General features: G+C 42.4%; 1 protein-coding gene and 1 long non-coding RNA gene across 17 annotated transcripts in view; one reads left to right on the top strand and one right to left on the bottom strand.

Moving 5' to 3' along the window:
* The window catches only part of LOC146403307 (uncharacterized), an 897,172-nt gene that overhangs the window by 15,659 nt on the left and 865,567 nt on the right, over positions 1–15,946 (top strand). For 13 of the 15 annotated variants that reach the window (XR_014803532.1, XR_014803541.1, XR_014803539.1 and 10 more), the window contains one exon: positions 3,921–4,139. The exons of 1 other annotated variant lie outside the window; for it this stretch is intronic. This is a non-coding gene — a long non-coding RNA (uncharacterized LOC146403307). Of the gene's footprint in view, positions 1–3,920; positions 4,140–11,666; positions 11,888–12,797; positions 13,623–15,946 lie in introns of those variants that run through there. One more of the 15 variants, XR_014803545.1, reaches the window with a different exon arrangement.
* HMGA2 (high mobility group AT-hook 2) overlaps positions 1–15,946 on the bottom strand; it is a 144,715-nt gene that overhangs the window by 57,165 nt on the left and 71,604 nt on the right. The gene's annotated exons all lie outside the window — the stretch shown is intronic.

Genomic DNA, 15,946 nt, shown 5'->3' with positions numbered 1-15,946 from the left:
CAGCCACAGCAATGCGGGATCCGAGCCACGTCTGCAACCTGCACCACAGCTCACGGCAATGCTGGATCCTTAACCCACTGAGCAAGGCCAGGGATCAAACCCGCAACCTCATGGTTCCAGGTCAGATGTGTTAACCACTGCGCCACGACGGGAACTATGAAGACAGACAGACTCATTTAGGGTAAAGAGGCAGTCAAGCTACATGTGCAGAGACCAAGAAGCAGTGGCAGACGCTGAAAGGGACTGCCAAAGTGGAACTTAGGTCACGGTGGGAGTCAATGCCACCCAGGAGCAAGAGGAGGGCTGGAAATTATGTCGGAAACCCAATGACATCATGACTATCCAGTGCAGCTGCCTAATCCCACGTCTACCACATCCCAGAACCACTCAGCCACAACAGGATTGTTACCTAGAAACATCCTTACTGGAAAAATTAAGCGCTTGTCCAATCATTTCCCGTTAATGACCAATTTCCCTAAATGTTGGCGTGTGTGTCTCCTCGGTGGCCACTCTATCTTCCTGCTGCCTAGTCCCAAACTGCTGTCACTGACGAAGAACTCCCCAAAGACTGGACTTTCCAAGAGCTTCCAAAGAGGGGCAAGAATCTCTCCATCATTTTCCCCCCTTGCTCGTTGATCGCTGGTGATCTAACTTGAGACAAACACTAGGAGGCCCAGAAAATGCAGCGCAAGACTCCATCAGAGGGCTGACCCCTTCTGATTGAAGTGAATGGTTCATATGCTTGGTTTCCACTGTCTCAGCCTTAGCAACTGCCCTTTTACCACTGGAACAAGGTCCTAAGCTTGCATGGGTCTGACACATTGTACGTGAGCTGTAAAGGTGGAGAACCTCAATTAAAAAAGGTATTGATCTTGAATGTTTGCAGTAACTGCAACACTATTTGAGGATGAGCCCCTGCGATGACTATTAAGACTCTAACAGTCAGCTCTTATGCATATAAAACCTTACAAGCATGATTTTCTGCCCTCAAAGAACTTACAATCTTAACAAAGAATAAGAAGAGAAAACTCGAAATCCTTCCCCCCATAGGACTTAATGCTCACTATCATTTATTCTTAATGTCTTTCATTTTGATTCTCTTCTTTAATGCCCTTTTCTCCTCCACCTTTCTGACCAGTACCACCAACTGCACCAGAGTTCAAACAGAAATATACCCCCTCAAACATTTTCTGAACTGAACCAACTCACCATTCGAATTCTAAATGGGGAACGTTATAGAATTTCCCTCTTGCTCAAGCATGGGAAGCAAAAACCTGCACACCATTGAGAATTCGGCTTAGCTTTCCCTTCTAAAGCCACGGAGCCCACAAATAAACACAAAGATGCACATAAACACTTACTAATGAATGTTGATGGGCTACCGAGGACCCACTTCTGTAGGAATCACCCTCCAAGGGAGCATTAAAATGGCAACAAGTCTGTATGCCTATAAGATGCTATTGCCAGAGGCCCTGATACCCTACCCCCCCACCCCCCTTGCCAAGTGACCCCTCCTGGTCCCCCTCACCTCTCCCACAAGACTTCCAGAGGGACTCCCCCTCCGGCCATTGTTACATGTGACCTCATGGCAACTTCCCGACATGAGTTTAGCTGCAGGCTGATGTCTAAAAGTTCAGGCACTATAAAAACTGGTTTACTGGATGCAAAAGAGAATTAGGACTTCAAAGACTCTTACTCTGTCAAATTAAATTAACATATGGAACAGCAACTAAGCTATGATTGGTATTCATAGCATCAGCTCTTTGGTAAGGCTCTGGCGGGGTTTTAATGCAGCTTGTTCACTGTTTTAAGTGAACTATTGCTGATCTACTCTGGTTACTGAAAAGACTATTTCACGACATGGGACATGCTCACAACATATTGCGAAGTGTAAAAAGCCAAATATAAGTTATATGTAAAGTATAGGTCAAATTGTCTCAGTTTTTACAGGTTCCATATTATATTTAGTTTTTTAAAAAATTCTTTCCTTCGTCTATGAGGATTATAGTAAAACATTAATGCTGACTCCCTATGGATAGTAAAATTGAGGGAACAATTTTATGTGATTCTTTTGGACTTTTATGAATTATCCAAGCTATCTAAAGAAAATGTATTACAGTATTAATCTAGAAGAAGATATATGTGGTTAGAAATACATTTTTAAAGAAAAATATTCCTCATGTAAGAAGAAACATGCAAAAAAAAATAGTGGGTGTATACAGAGACAAGCATTTACATACACATGACTGGCTTTGTGTGGCTATTCTCAGAGCAAGTGTTGTCATGGACACCAAAGGCAGTGTCCATGCACAGGACAGGTTCCAACATAAAGTATTTTATTTACCTTTTTGTTAATTTTTCTTTCTATTCCTCAACCTAGAAAACAATAATAATGAACAAGCAAAGTACTAGCATGGTGGTAAGATCGTTCTTTTTTTTCTCCTCTGGAAAAGGAATCAAATTTCCAAAGTTAGTGAAATTACATGGAAGAAGCTTGATAAAGAATTAAACAAAATCAGTACACTGAAGCATAAGAACTAGAAAACAACCAATCATTTTTGGTTTCACCAAATATATCGATTATCACTAATTATATGTAATAATAATCTTTTTAGTATTTGTCCTTATTCCTGCCATATAGGTACATACATGTGCTTAAGCGATAAAGTCAACTTGTTAGAACCACCCAAAATAATCAGAAAGCCAAACTTATAAGAAAAAAAAATTAAGATAGGCTCTTCAGAATCTGATATAAATGGTTTTCTATTTATCTGCAAGTTTTAACTTTTTTTTCTTTATACAGCTGCCCCTGTGATACATGGAAATTCCCAGGCCAGGGTTTGAATCAGAGCTGTAGCTGCCAGCCTGCATCACAGCCATAGTAATTCAGGATCACTAACCCACTGAGCAAGGCCAGGGATCGAACCTACATCCTCATGGATACTAGTACCATTCAGTACTGCTGAGCCACAATGGGAACTCCTTGCAAGTTTCAATTTTTAAAAAAAATGTTATTTCGTGCCACAATTCAGCTAATCAAAAGCTAACTTGGCTATAGCGCCCTACAACTGCAAGATCCTTCAGAGTTTTAAAATAACCAGTCAAATTAGCAGGCAATTTAATTCCCTAAACATCCAAATACTTGTTTGAATCAATTAATAACCAGTATCACTCAGAATTATCAGACCAACCAACTGGGCATTCTCTGTGCCCCCTGCTTTATTCTTTTATAAAAAACAGCACACTTTACCTGCAAGACTGCAACAAAAACTGGCTAAAGAACAACTGCTAAGGAATTGCTGGTCAGGGGTGGCTAGTGTTATCTTAATCTGAAATGCTTTCTACTGTGGACAAATAGGATTTTATTTTTTTCACAATTATTTGAAAGAAATTGCCTGATGATTGTACTGTGCTTGATATTAGAAGTAATTTCAAAATGAATGGCTCTGCAACTTGCCATTGTTGGATGCGTGTATAATCTAGAAGCAGATATAGTGACTGCAATACTTAGACCATTCAGCTGAAGGACAGGAATGGGCGGAAGCAGTAAACCCGGATTCTAGCCCTAGACTATGACCGTGGACAAGTCTCCCGAGGTTCCCCAGCCCAGGGTCCCCTGCAAAATGAAGCTAATGATTTATCTGTTGGCTTAAGCGGTGCTCTGCAAATGGCCTTGTACTTTCGAGATAACTGTAATTACGATTCACGATCCTCACAATGGGATACGTTTGGTTTTGTTATTTACTATTCCTGGCAGATCTCACACCACCTCCCTCAAAATGTTAACATTCCCTTTTGATTTCCACTAGGAAATCCAGCTGCTCCAGGCAGTTGTCAAGGATGTAAATTTGTCAGGGTGAGTCTTGTTTTATTCGAGCCTCAGAAATGAATGTTGTCTGTTTTCTGCTGATTATCCACAGCAGCCGGAACCTCACCAAGGCAGAAGCCAGAGGACGCAGCATAACTCTGGGTTCCGATATTCTGTGATTTAATCCCGAGTCATTTGCAAGAGGAAGGCGCCCTGTTGATGAAGGAACACCAACAGCCTCCCCAGGCCCACGGATGCAGTGTTTGACAGGGCTGTCAGAAACATTTTGCTAACATTTGACCTAAATAAATATTCACCGTGACACGTTGAACCTGTTACATTCGCTCCTTTTTACAAGGGCTCCCGTTAACCAGGGACCCTTGCTCTGCCCCGACCGCCCCACCATGTCTCAGTCTGCTCTTGTGACCACAGTCTTTGCAGCTTTCCCCAGAAGGTACTCCCCGCTCAGCTCAGATCGCTTTACTGTGTGCTTCAGCATTTCTGCAACATTTCCTAATAGACTGATAACTTGAACCAACTGATAATCAGAATGAAGAAAACCAACAATGTGACATTTCCCTTCATTCTCTAGTGTCTGTCGGCTATTTATACATCTAACTTTACGGCATGATTTTCCAGACATGTCTTTTTTTATTTTTATTGAAGGAGAGTTGATTTACAGTGTTGTGTCAATTTCTGCTCCACAGCATAGTGACCCAGGCAGACATAGATGGATACACGTTCTCTTTCTAATACTATCTTCCATCAAGGTCTAGCCCAAAAGATTGAATATATAGCTCCCTGTGCTGCACAGTAGAACCTCCTTGCTTATCCATAAAGGTCATAGTTGGCATCTAACCACACCCCAACTCCAGCATTTCTTTAGTGAAGTGTCCCAGTCTTTTTCATCAGCAAAGCCACTGGTTTCAAATTGTGTGTTTTGTGTCAAAGATATAAATAAATAAATCCCAGATCAATATACAACGAAATGGAAAGTAACTCAAGGGTGATGGTATTTCCAGTGACATCTCATATCCTGACATTTGTTTCTTTATATATGTGTGTGTGTGTGTTTCTTTGTAGATATATAAAGATATATATATATATATATATATATATATACATGTATATCTTGGGTCTGTACAGCTATAAATAACATATTCGCTCTTCTTTTATATCACACCTCAGCTTGCTTTATTTTCTTGCTAATCATACTACCTGGTTTATCTCACCATTTTACTCTAAACATATAAAACCTGGGGTTAATACTGGTGACATGCTGCCATTTTACATGGGACAGGAAGGAGAGGGAAGAAGTAGGACTTTCAGTAAGCCACGCTGTGAGTTTAATGATTATATCCTGCGGCATCAGTGGGTCCAAGCCTTGGTTGTTACCAGGGATGAACGATGAATTCAGAATGAGGTTCCCTGCTTTCCTCTCCATCTAAAAAATATCACAAGACTCTGTCGCCTGTTCCAGTCCCTCATTCCAGGCAGTTGTGTTCTGATACCACGCTATCTACTGCAGAAAGCAGATCTGGTCATCCAGAAGTCACTTAGTTTTATCCCTGAACTTGCTGAAAAGCATTTCCCCAGGCCCAGGGGGTGTTCAGTAATGATACAGGATAGAATATATTTTTTGTTTCTTTCATGTTATTTTCTTCAGGGACTCGGGGTCAAAACGTTTTCAGAAAAGATAGAGAATTTGGGGGTCAGAGAGACCTGTTTTCAAATCCCATCTTCATCAAGCCTGGTGTACAATATCTCACTTTTGCATAAAATGGAGATATTAGAACCTAGACCGCAGAGTTCATTAAAAGATGAGTTTTGAGGAATGAGGCTGGTGCAGAATGAAGCACATAACAGATGGTCAACAGCATTGCTTTACTATCACCAGTCTATGGAAAGCAACTGCAGATGATCACCAGCCTTCACAAGTTCATGCCAATTCTCCTTAAGTCACTGAGATCAGCTTCTTTTTTTGTCTTTTCGTCCTTTTAGGGCCACACTCGTGGCATATGGAGGTTCCCAGGCTAGGGGTCTAATAGGAGCCACAGCTGCCGGCCTACACCACAGCCACAGCAATGCCATATCCAAGCCGGGTCTGTGACCTACACCACAGCTCACGGCAACGCCGGATCACTGACCTACTGAACAAGGCCTGGCATCGAACCCAAGACCTCCTGGTTCCTAGTCGGGTTCATTTCTGCTGCGCCAAGATGGGAACTCCCGAGATTGGCTTTAAAAACAAAACAAAAACTATTTATTTGGAATGGAAAAAAATCTTTAAAGTGGGATGATCCATATTGCGAAAAAAAATTTGAGCTTGACCTGGAGAACTGGGCCCAAGTCTTCACTTATGTCTTCGTAGAGCCATGCCACAAAGTTTGGTAAGTAGCTGACTCTCAAAAATTAAAGTTAAAAAAATTCTTTATATACATCATTGATTTTTGTTATATTTGAAATATAATTCTGTGGGCCTAACATAAAAGGCTTAGTCTTCTAAAATAGTTAAGTATATTTCAGATATAAGTACTTTGATTAGATTTTCAAAGACAAAGTAGGTTAGCGGTGATAGCTTTTTCCCTTCAGGCGTGCAAGTGTGTGTGTGTATGTGTATGTGTGTGTGACTTTTCATTCTGTTTGGAAAGTTCTGCTGCTGTCCTCTAAATAACAGGGACCTAAAAATAGGACTCAACAGAAATGTGTGGAGGATTTATGAATCTAGGTCATAAGGCTTCCATTGTATTCCATTATCTAGTAAATGATTAACACAGAAAAAACCGTGTGTACATACTTACACAAGCTGATTATAAATTTTGTAATATAAAAAATGCATAGCAAACAATCTCAAATAATAAGACAGGCAACACTCTATTTATTAATTCAGTCTGACTTGCTATTTCTTGCACAATTCATAATCACGTTTTATACTTCTAGCACCAAATACAGCGTCACCAACTCAGGCTACAAGAAATGCTCGCTCGATTCCCATTCCATTTAGCAAAGAAACAGCCATGCCCTTAGCAAATGCGTGCAGTTCCAACACAAATATAAGGTGATATTTTCATTTACATTACCCAGTTAAAGACCGAAGTGAACCAATGACATCAGAATTGACTCAGTCATCAATAATGTGAGTCATTTCTTTGCGGAATGAGATAATAGTTTTTGAAAAGTTAAAAAACATTTCCTTACAAGTTTCTGTGCCAGTCACAGGAAAGTCTATAGACACAGCACTCTTCAATTTAACCTGAACTGTTAAAATGTTTTCAATAACCGAATCTTAAGTCTGGACAATTATCAAAACAATATGTCAAGCCTCATTTGCAGCGCTTTCCAATTTCTGTAGCGTAAACGTTCCCACTTTGGTGTGTTTCAAGCTACCAATGTGTCATCACTGATCAGAGAGCTGGGAAGAGAGGCGTGCATTATACCCTATCTTCTCCACACAAATACAAACAACATAAATATCTTCAAGGGCACAAATAATAGTAAAATCATTTTGGAAATGAGGAGCTTTTTCTTTTCTTTTTAACATAATTTAATTATATGTTTACCTACTTTAATTTTTATTTTTTTTATTGTTTTGTCTTTTTTTTTTTTTTTTTGCCTTTTTAGGGCTGCACCCAAGGTATATGGAGATTCCCATGCTAGAGATCTAAGTGGAGCTGTAGCTGCGCCACAGCTCACGGCAACGCCAGATCCTTAACCCAGTGAGTGAGGCCAGGGATGGAACCTGAAACCTCATGGTTTCTAGTTGGATTCGTTTCCGCTGTGCCATGATGGGAACTCCCACCTACTTTAATTTTTGAATAATCGTTCTATTTAACCACCAGCTCACAAAATTCCTGAAAACTGAATAATCTGCTCCAAGTGGGCACCCTCCCAAATCTCCCTCAATAACGCTGGCTAGTTTGGCTCTCTCACTGTTATCTTCAAACAGGTTGAATGTAGTGAGCCTCCAGAAGGGATGAGAGCTTCTATAACAAAAACGGGGTGAATTTTGTTCTTCATAGTCTTTTCTGAGAACAGGAAGCCATAAAATAGTGACCCTGGTCTCTGTGCTCTGCTCTGTGCATTCATTACAGTTCACAGAGCTGATCAGTCTCCTTTGACCCACTTGGTCCCTGACCAGCCGCTAATGTGACTTGCTGTGGAAATGTTAATGCCACTCGTCTGGTTTCTACCAGAATGGGGTGCAAGATGCCCATCTGATAAGCTCTGACTCCTGGCACTCACTTAGGCTCTGAACAAGCAATAGATTCTACTATTTATTTATTTATTTTTCTTTTTTGGCCACCCCATGGCATATGGAGTTCCTGGGCAGGGATCAGATCTGAGCTGCAGTTGTCACTTATGCCACAGCTGCGGCCACGCAGGATCCTTAAATCTCCTGCATCGGCTGGGGATTGAACTTGTGTCCCAGAGCTCCAGGGATGCTGCTGATCACACTACGTCCCAGTGGGAACTCCTAGATTCTACCTAGTTTGGTAACACCCTGGGAAGGAATCTTGAGAAGAAGAGCCTGATTCTACCCTGGGCACAAGAATGAGCCCTTGGAATTGCACTGTGGGAATGCCAAGCCATTTTACAGCTGAAGACCTAGAACCTTTGCAGCAAAAAATCACCTATAAAACCTGGAGTGCAGTCAAGCCCTATGGGGGAATGTAGAGACTGATATTTGCCGTTCTTTCACTCTTATTCAGAGGTAGCAATGACCAAAGTAACCCAAGGGGATCTCAACTCAAACACATCATTTTCATTGTCAACACAGCACAGATGACCTAGGGTGCTACTAAGAATTAGCAAAATAATCTAAACCACAAATAAAAAAACAATCTACAGTAGGTGTAACTATCCTGTTAAGTCAGGGTTTTGGAAAATGCAAAGTAGCCTGATGACTGAGACAAAAGGCTTTCCCCCTCTGGCTGGATTGTACTGTTGATCATTTTATTGAATTCCCCACATAGCCGCCTCAATGTCCCACTTTGCGAGAAGCAGAAAAACCCGAGTGTCAGAAAACCAGTTACCTCAATGGCAAAAATGTTAAAGGTGAAATGGGATCTTTGGGAGTTCCCACAGTGGCTCAGTGGGTTAAGAACCCAACTAGTATCCAGGAGGATGAAGGTTCAATCCCTGGCCCTGCTCAGGGGGTTGAGGATCCGGTGTTGCTGCCCTGTAGGCTGCAGACACAGCTCAGATCTGGTGTTGCTGTGGCTGTGACGTAAGGCTGCAGTTAAGGAGCTGCAGCTCTGATCCGACCCCTAGCCCAGGAACGTCCATATGCTACAAGAGCGGCCCTAAAAAGAAAGAAAGAAAGAAAGAAATGGGATTTTGAAGCTCATGATGGGACCAGAAATGCCAGCTTTCCTAAAATGCAGTGGGATATTTGTAAATACAATGGAAACTCTCCAGAGATAAAGTCTTCAGTTCTCATCATAAAAATAACACCATCTAGGAAATACCCACTTTCTTCCCTAGAATTACAGAATCCTAAAGGGTACAGACTGTGGTAAAATGTCTAGAATGTAGAGAATTCGCTCTAGATAGTGAATTGGGCCTTTCCTCAATAAGCATTCAGAAACTTGGCCAGAACGCTTCCCTTTAATTCCCGAGATCAGAATTCTTCTCATCCAGAAGATAAACTTGATTCAAACCCTCATCCCCCTCTACTTAAACCTTCTGCAATTCAGAAAATATCTTGCAATTATCACATCACAAGGCAGATTTTCCCAAGCGTGCATGTCCTGTGATGATAAGGAAGGAGGCCAACGAAGTAATGGGGTGAATTCTGAAGCAGGGAAAATAGCATGTGAACCACTGGGGGTGTCGGAGGGGGCAGGGGGGTTTCAAGGGAGGTACGGTAGAGAATAAATAAATATTGAAAGAGACTTGCTTCCCCCAAATGTCACAGACTACAAGCTCTGAAATATAAGGATATTTGGAAGCATCTGGATATTTGGCCAGACTGTTAGGTTTTCATCTGTATGGAAGCATGAGTTGTAACTGGACAAGAGAGCAGAAGAGGAGGAACCCAGCCACTGCAGTTCGCCAGATGTCGTTGCAATCTGGCTCCCTTACCCTCCCACACCATCACCCCCTGAGCCTCAGGGTCCTCACCTGTAAAATGGGAGTAATCATGACGTCATTTTGCCAGGTTGCTAAGAGGATTAAGGACAATGTGAGTCAAGTGCCTGACACAGTTGATGCTCAATATATGGCTGCTATGGCCAGGATCCTAGTAGATACAAATGAACATTAAGTTCTGAAAGCACATCAAATAGATGCAAAAGCTGTATGTATGAAACAACAGGATATGAACTCACACAGATTTTTTTTTCATTTTATGGTTGTACCTGCAGCATATGGAAGTTCCCCGGGCTAGAGGTCAAATCGGAGCTGCAGCTGCAGGCCTACACGGCAGCCACAGCAACACCGGCTCCAAGCCACATCTTTGATCTATGCCACCATTTGTGGCAATGCCGGATCCTTAACTCACTGAGTGAAGCCAAGGATCAAACCTGCAACCTCACAAACATTACGTCAGGTTCTTAACCCACTAAGCCACAATGGGAACTCCAATAATAGATATTTAAGAATAGTTCATGAAGCTTTCGTATCGAAAAGAAGCAATGCCTCATTAGCATATTTTTGGGGACTGGTGTCACTGGGTGCTGCTGGAAACATCAGCCACTGGAGGTTTCTGAGAAACGAGGAAACTCCACTTTGGGAGAGTGGCAAAAGACACTGAAAAGAGATCTGAACACTGGTGTATGCTTTCAATAGATTATATAGAAAAATATATAGCAAACAGCACTGGTCAAAAAAACAAAACCTGAAAGTAAGTGAAGAAAACGGAATTCCCATTGTGGCCCAGTGGAAACGCATCCGACTAGGAACCGCAAGGTTTCGGGTTCGATCCCTGGCCTCACTCGGTGGGTTAAGGATCCAGCATTGCCGTGAGCTGTGGTGTAGGTCGCAGATGAGTTCTGGATCCTGTGTTGCTGCGGCTGTGGTGTAGGTCGGTAGCAACAGCTCCAGTTAGCCCCCTAGCCTGGGAAGCTCCATATGCTGCAGGTGTGGCCCTATAAAGACAAAAGGAAAAAAAAAAAAAAAAAGAAGAAGAAGAAGAAGAAGAAACACTGTTCTATTGCAGATAATGATTTTCTACTCTGTTGTGCTGGCTGGCAAACATTTTCCCCCACCTGACCTGTAGCACTTGAATATTAAAAACTTACTGAGAGAGAGATCTTTAGAGCTTCTTAAACAGCATGACTCTATCTTAGAAAGCAGCCTAGTATCATGTTTGTTACCTAGCAGGGACTGAGGCTCATAATAGAACTGCCACACTTAACCAGGTCACATCAGAATTAAGATAAAGAATTAGCATCAGTGACTTGTGGAAACAGGAAACCACCGTGCTGTCCTTTTCTACAGAAGAATCAGGTGCTTATTTCTCCAGGAGACGTGTAAGCACTGCGCCTCCCTCACCCTCCCTCATGCTAACATCCCTTTGGAGTTTTAAAACACTGTTCTGTACATTTCTTCACTCTGTGGGTTCCCTGGTCGCTATTTTTTTTTTTTTTGGTCCTTTTTCCTGGGCCCCAGAACAGGAAAGACAATACTAAGACAATGCGTTGAAAATGATGCCTAAAACTCTACTTATTCCCAAGTTATGTCACAAAGATTTCCATTGAAAGTAAGACTTTTCTGCGTTACTTTTCCCAGAAGTTTCTAAACTGATAAGGTGTGTGCATCCTTCAAGCTCATGGTGTCAGGTTCTTTGCATCCAAAACCAGCGTTCTGTCACCTACAACAATTCTGAACCATACTTTTCACTTCTTCCCTGTGGCAGGGATCCGGTTTCAAGGAACCAATACCGCATTCTTCTTAGAAGCAAACAGAAAACAACCATAACAGTGATGGAAGCTGCCCCGTAAAGCGTGAACCCGACAAGGCAGCCAGAGACGACCGGGCAGAACAGCCAAGCGGAGTCAGAGTCTTACATTAAGGGTTGATTCCCACAGACTCATTCATCACAAGTCCCAGCTATTTTCAGTCATCAAACGCCAGCAGGTAGGAACGATCTTTAAATCAGATTCTTCATGCAGTGCTCCTCTAAGGTTTAATTGATTAGGAAGACACAGATCTCCCCGCAGGCTTCGGGGCTACCTCAGATCTGTTTAGACAGTCGCCTTATGTCCAACAAAGACCTGCCGTTGGCCATCGACCATCGACGTACAAGCAGCTTCGAAGGTCAGATCTGCCTTCTAGAAATGGCCATGCTGTACACAGACAGAAAGGCACGCTTGGAAAAAGAAAGGGAGAGGGAAAGACTAAGAGGAAGGAGGGAAAAAAAACAGAAGGAGAAGGAGAAAGAGAGAGAAAGCAGTACACCTCCGACAACAGCGGCTTTGTGACCCCTCTGGTAATGTTACCCAGTTTTGTTTATCATGAAAAGATCCCATTAATGCCTCAGCCCCATCAAACAGCAGACCCAGTCCATGAATGGCACCTATCAGAGCCCAGGGTAAATCCAATGATTAGAGGGAATTCGCCAAAGGGCCTTTGTAGCTGAGAAAAATCCCTACTCCAGAGAGGAATGCAGAAAATTCCTGGGAGCACAGGCCTTCCTTTGTTGGCAGTCTGGCGGTATTCTGGAGCAAATAAAGGGACAAAAATGGGATCTCAGATGCAATGAACATTTGAAGAAAATGTTTTTCAAAGACCTCCTTGAAACATTCCTTTTCAACCCCCCCCCGCCCCCCCAAAAAACCATTACTCTGATAAAGATGAACGACAGAACTTCCACCCAAACCACCATTTGGTCGGATTGCCCAACTTTGGAAATTCTCAACAGGAATAGCGTTTTCCTTAGACTTCCTTTGTCCTGCTGAGTTTCCTGGTTAACCAGCAAGTCCGAGTTAAAAGCTTTATCGATCAGAAAACACACACGTTCATTCACTCCCCTCAACTTTACTGACAGGATCCACGGAGACCGAGCAGCGCATAAAAGCATCAGGCAAGGAAACAGGACAGCGGATAATACTGCAGGCTGTGAATCGAGTGTATTCACCAAACTCCGACCAGAACAAAACAGAAAGATAGGTCGAGCTGTCACTGTTATCAAAACACGCAGACAGCCAGCCAGCAAGAAACTCTGCCAGGCCGACCAAATCAGATGAAGAAGGGACGGGAAGGCACAAAGACCCAGGACATTAGTTGCTCCCCTTGAGTCTGTGCACACAGCAAAATTTTACCGAAGAACCCCTAACGAACTAAAGGATGGCAAGAACTGCACCCTACATTGGCGCTGCCTTTCAACGGCCTGGATCTACCAGGCCCTGCAGAAGGAAGGCGAGGCCAATGACACCTTTTTTTTTTTTTTTTTTTTTTTTTTTTTAGCATGCTTTCCTGGAGAAAATAGAATCTTTCAGTACTGTTGGGTGCAAAGGAGCTGACATACCAGAAAACGGATCTGAACCTTAGGCGCGGCGGTATTTTAAACCTTTCACCTGAGGTCGACGTCAGGAAGGCATTTGGTACATGTGAATTTCTCATTTTTCTAAAAAGGTCCCCCTCCCCCCTCCTAGGGCCCAAACAATTTTAATGACTTTTCTGCACAATGTGCCCCTAAGTGGAATACCTTTCCTCATAAATCTTGTTATGGACTTATTTTATGTTCCATTTTAACGTTTGCTGCATTGAGGGAGGAGCAAAGAACTAATCATGTAATTCCAGTGGAAGGTTTTCCTCCCCTTTCTCCTGGCCTGAAATCTAATAAAATATTATTTATTTGCATCTTTAGAGAGCCATTCACTAACATTTTTCAAAACTGTCGTAAAGTGGTTGCAAAGGTGGTGTCTTTATTGCTTTGCAAATGTTGTTCATTTTATTATTTGTTTTAAATGCCATTTTACTGGTACCAGTGGATTTGCATTATAAAGCTGGTATTAGGATGCTATTTGGGGTGTACACACCAAGTCCAAACCTTTGGATTCTGCTTGTCCATATTCGCTTCTGTTTGCCCATGTAGCCATATAAAACACGTTCCCCAGACTTCCCTTCCAAATAATTGAGTGTACATAATTGCGGGGGTATTGCATCACTGTTTATGACCAACCCTGTCCGTTCTAAGAGTTACTCCAATAAGTTTCTACCTTAGGGTGTACTCCCATAAAGTTTATACATCTGTGTACCAAAGGGGAGAGGTCAGTTTTACTTTTGCATCATTAAATAGGTTTGCAAGCACTAATGAATACAATACTTGCTCCACATACACGATGGCTTGAAAAACAATTGGCACACTTTCCTGATGCATTTTGCAAATTTCCTCCTCTGTCTGGACTGAAAAAGCTTTATTATGAGAGCGCTTATGAATAAAATGCTTAGTTTTGCCAACGTAAAAAAAAAAGAAAAAAAGAAAAAAAATCCTTCTGAAAGAAATATCCGGAGCAGAAATAAATTTCAGCACAGAACCAAATGAACACTCTCAACGACCCTGATTCAGGATTCCCTCTGAATGGAGTGTACCTCTCCACCACTGTAGAGTTCTCTAAAACCTTGCCAAGTGCATAAATCCTGGAAACATCTTCTAAAAGATAAGAATGAGCTTGGAAAATAGATCATCAAGGAAATATGCAGTGCCTATAAAATAAACCACACACATACAGACACAATTTTCATTTACCAGATCCTCTTTCACAAATCTGGCAGATGGGAGAGTTTTAAAACTCAGTTTTTTAAAACTGCAATCAGACTTTCTATTTAAACCAGAATCTTTAGTATGTTTAAAAAAAAAAATGCAGTGGGCACGATACAAACACCAGGGCACACAACTATGCTCGCGTTAGGTTGGCCAACAGAAGAGAAAAAACTAAGAACTGGAAATTCAAAAACAGCAAAATTGTTAGCAATGTAACTTTTTCCTCTTCTCTATCATTGCTTTATAGCACCACAATTTTTGTTGTTGTTGTTTTTAAGAAAGTGAATGAAAAAATACCCTTTAGAAACCCTCTCCTTCAGCTAGGAATATATTTGGGTACTCTGAGCAAAAACAAACACAATGCGAGCTAAGTTAGAGCCATTCTGTGCAGACGAGACTCTAAATGGAGTCAGAAAATCAGCCATTAGTCTTGCTTTGGAGTTTTCTTGCTTAGAAGACGCAAACCATTCCAATAAACCATTCCATTATCTTCCTCTGTAGACCCCGGTCCCCTGCAAATTAGACCAATTAAACTGTCTGTCACTTAGTTGCTTAACACTTGGAATCACAGCTCTGGTTTAGCTCTTTGTCAGCAAGGACCGTCCGGCCCGCTGTAAACCATGAAGGTAGCCGAGAAGGGGGTTTTAACCAGCCGTGTGGTTCCAGAAGCCCCAGTGTTCGCTAAGGATGGGCATCTCCAACAAGGAGGCGGCTGCCAAAACAACTCCTGTTCTGCATCCGTTTACAAAGACAAACACACAAAACCTCTAAGTGGCCTCAATGCTCACCACGCCCTTTTTTTTTTTTTTTTTTGCTCTCACGTCTTACACTTGTGTGTTCCGGAACAAAATGCCCTCACATGGAAGACATCAAAAACGCTAACAAGAGGTGACTTCTTTCTTTGTCCAGGTATGTTTGGCCTGTACTCAGACAACGCTGGATTCTGGGGTGCCCTGTCCTGGCAGATCCTGAACTAAGGCCGAACACCCTGGGTCTCAGGCTGCAACCACAGCAGCGGGAAGAGGGAGGATGTGGCAGGAACAGAGAGGGTCTTGCTGCGGCCCTTCGAGGTCTGCTGCACTAACAGCGATTAGAGAGTGGCGCTGTAATTTCAACCCTTCTTCCTTCACGCAGGACCTTGTCTCCCCGTCTCCAGGAAATGGGGGCTGCGTTAGTGGAGCATGCCTCTAATAGGGATCGGTGACTGTGGAGCGGGATAGCCATCAGTATAAATCTGTCACAGACACACTCAGAGGAAGAGGCACTTCTATACACTGCAGCCTTTACACTTTTTGATGCAGATACAGATTTATGGCACACGGGAAGCAGAGAGCCTTTGAGCCAAAGGCGCCCTGTGAATCAAGGCCATTTTGTAGGTTTCCGCCGCCCGCAAGAGCTACACATTTATAATTGTGCTTGGAGTCAGCCCC

This window comes from Sus scrofa, chromosome 5 (assembly GCF_054392235.1).
Source record: "Sus scrofa isolate SSC_HxYL_T2T_F1_AM1 chromosome 5, Sscrofa_HxYL_maternal_Yorkshire_Landrace_v2.0, whole genome shotgun sequence".
NCBI classification, from domain to species: Eukaryota; Metazoa; Chordata; class Mammalia; order Artiodactyla; family Suidae; genus Sus; species Sus scrofa.
Note: the sequence above shows the minus strand (reverse complement) of the source record. Positions and strands in the feature narration are given on the sequence as shown.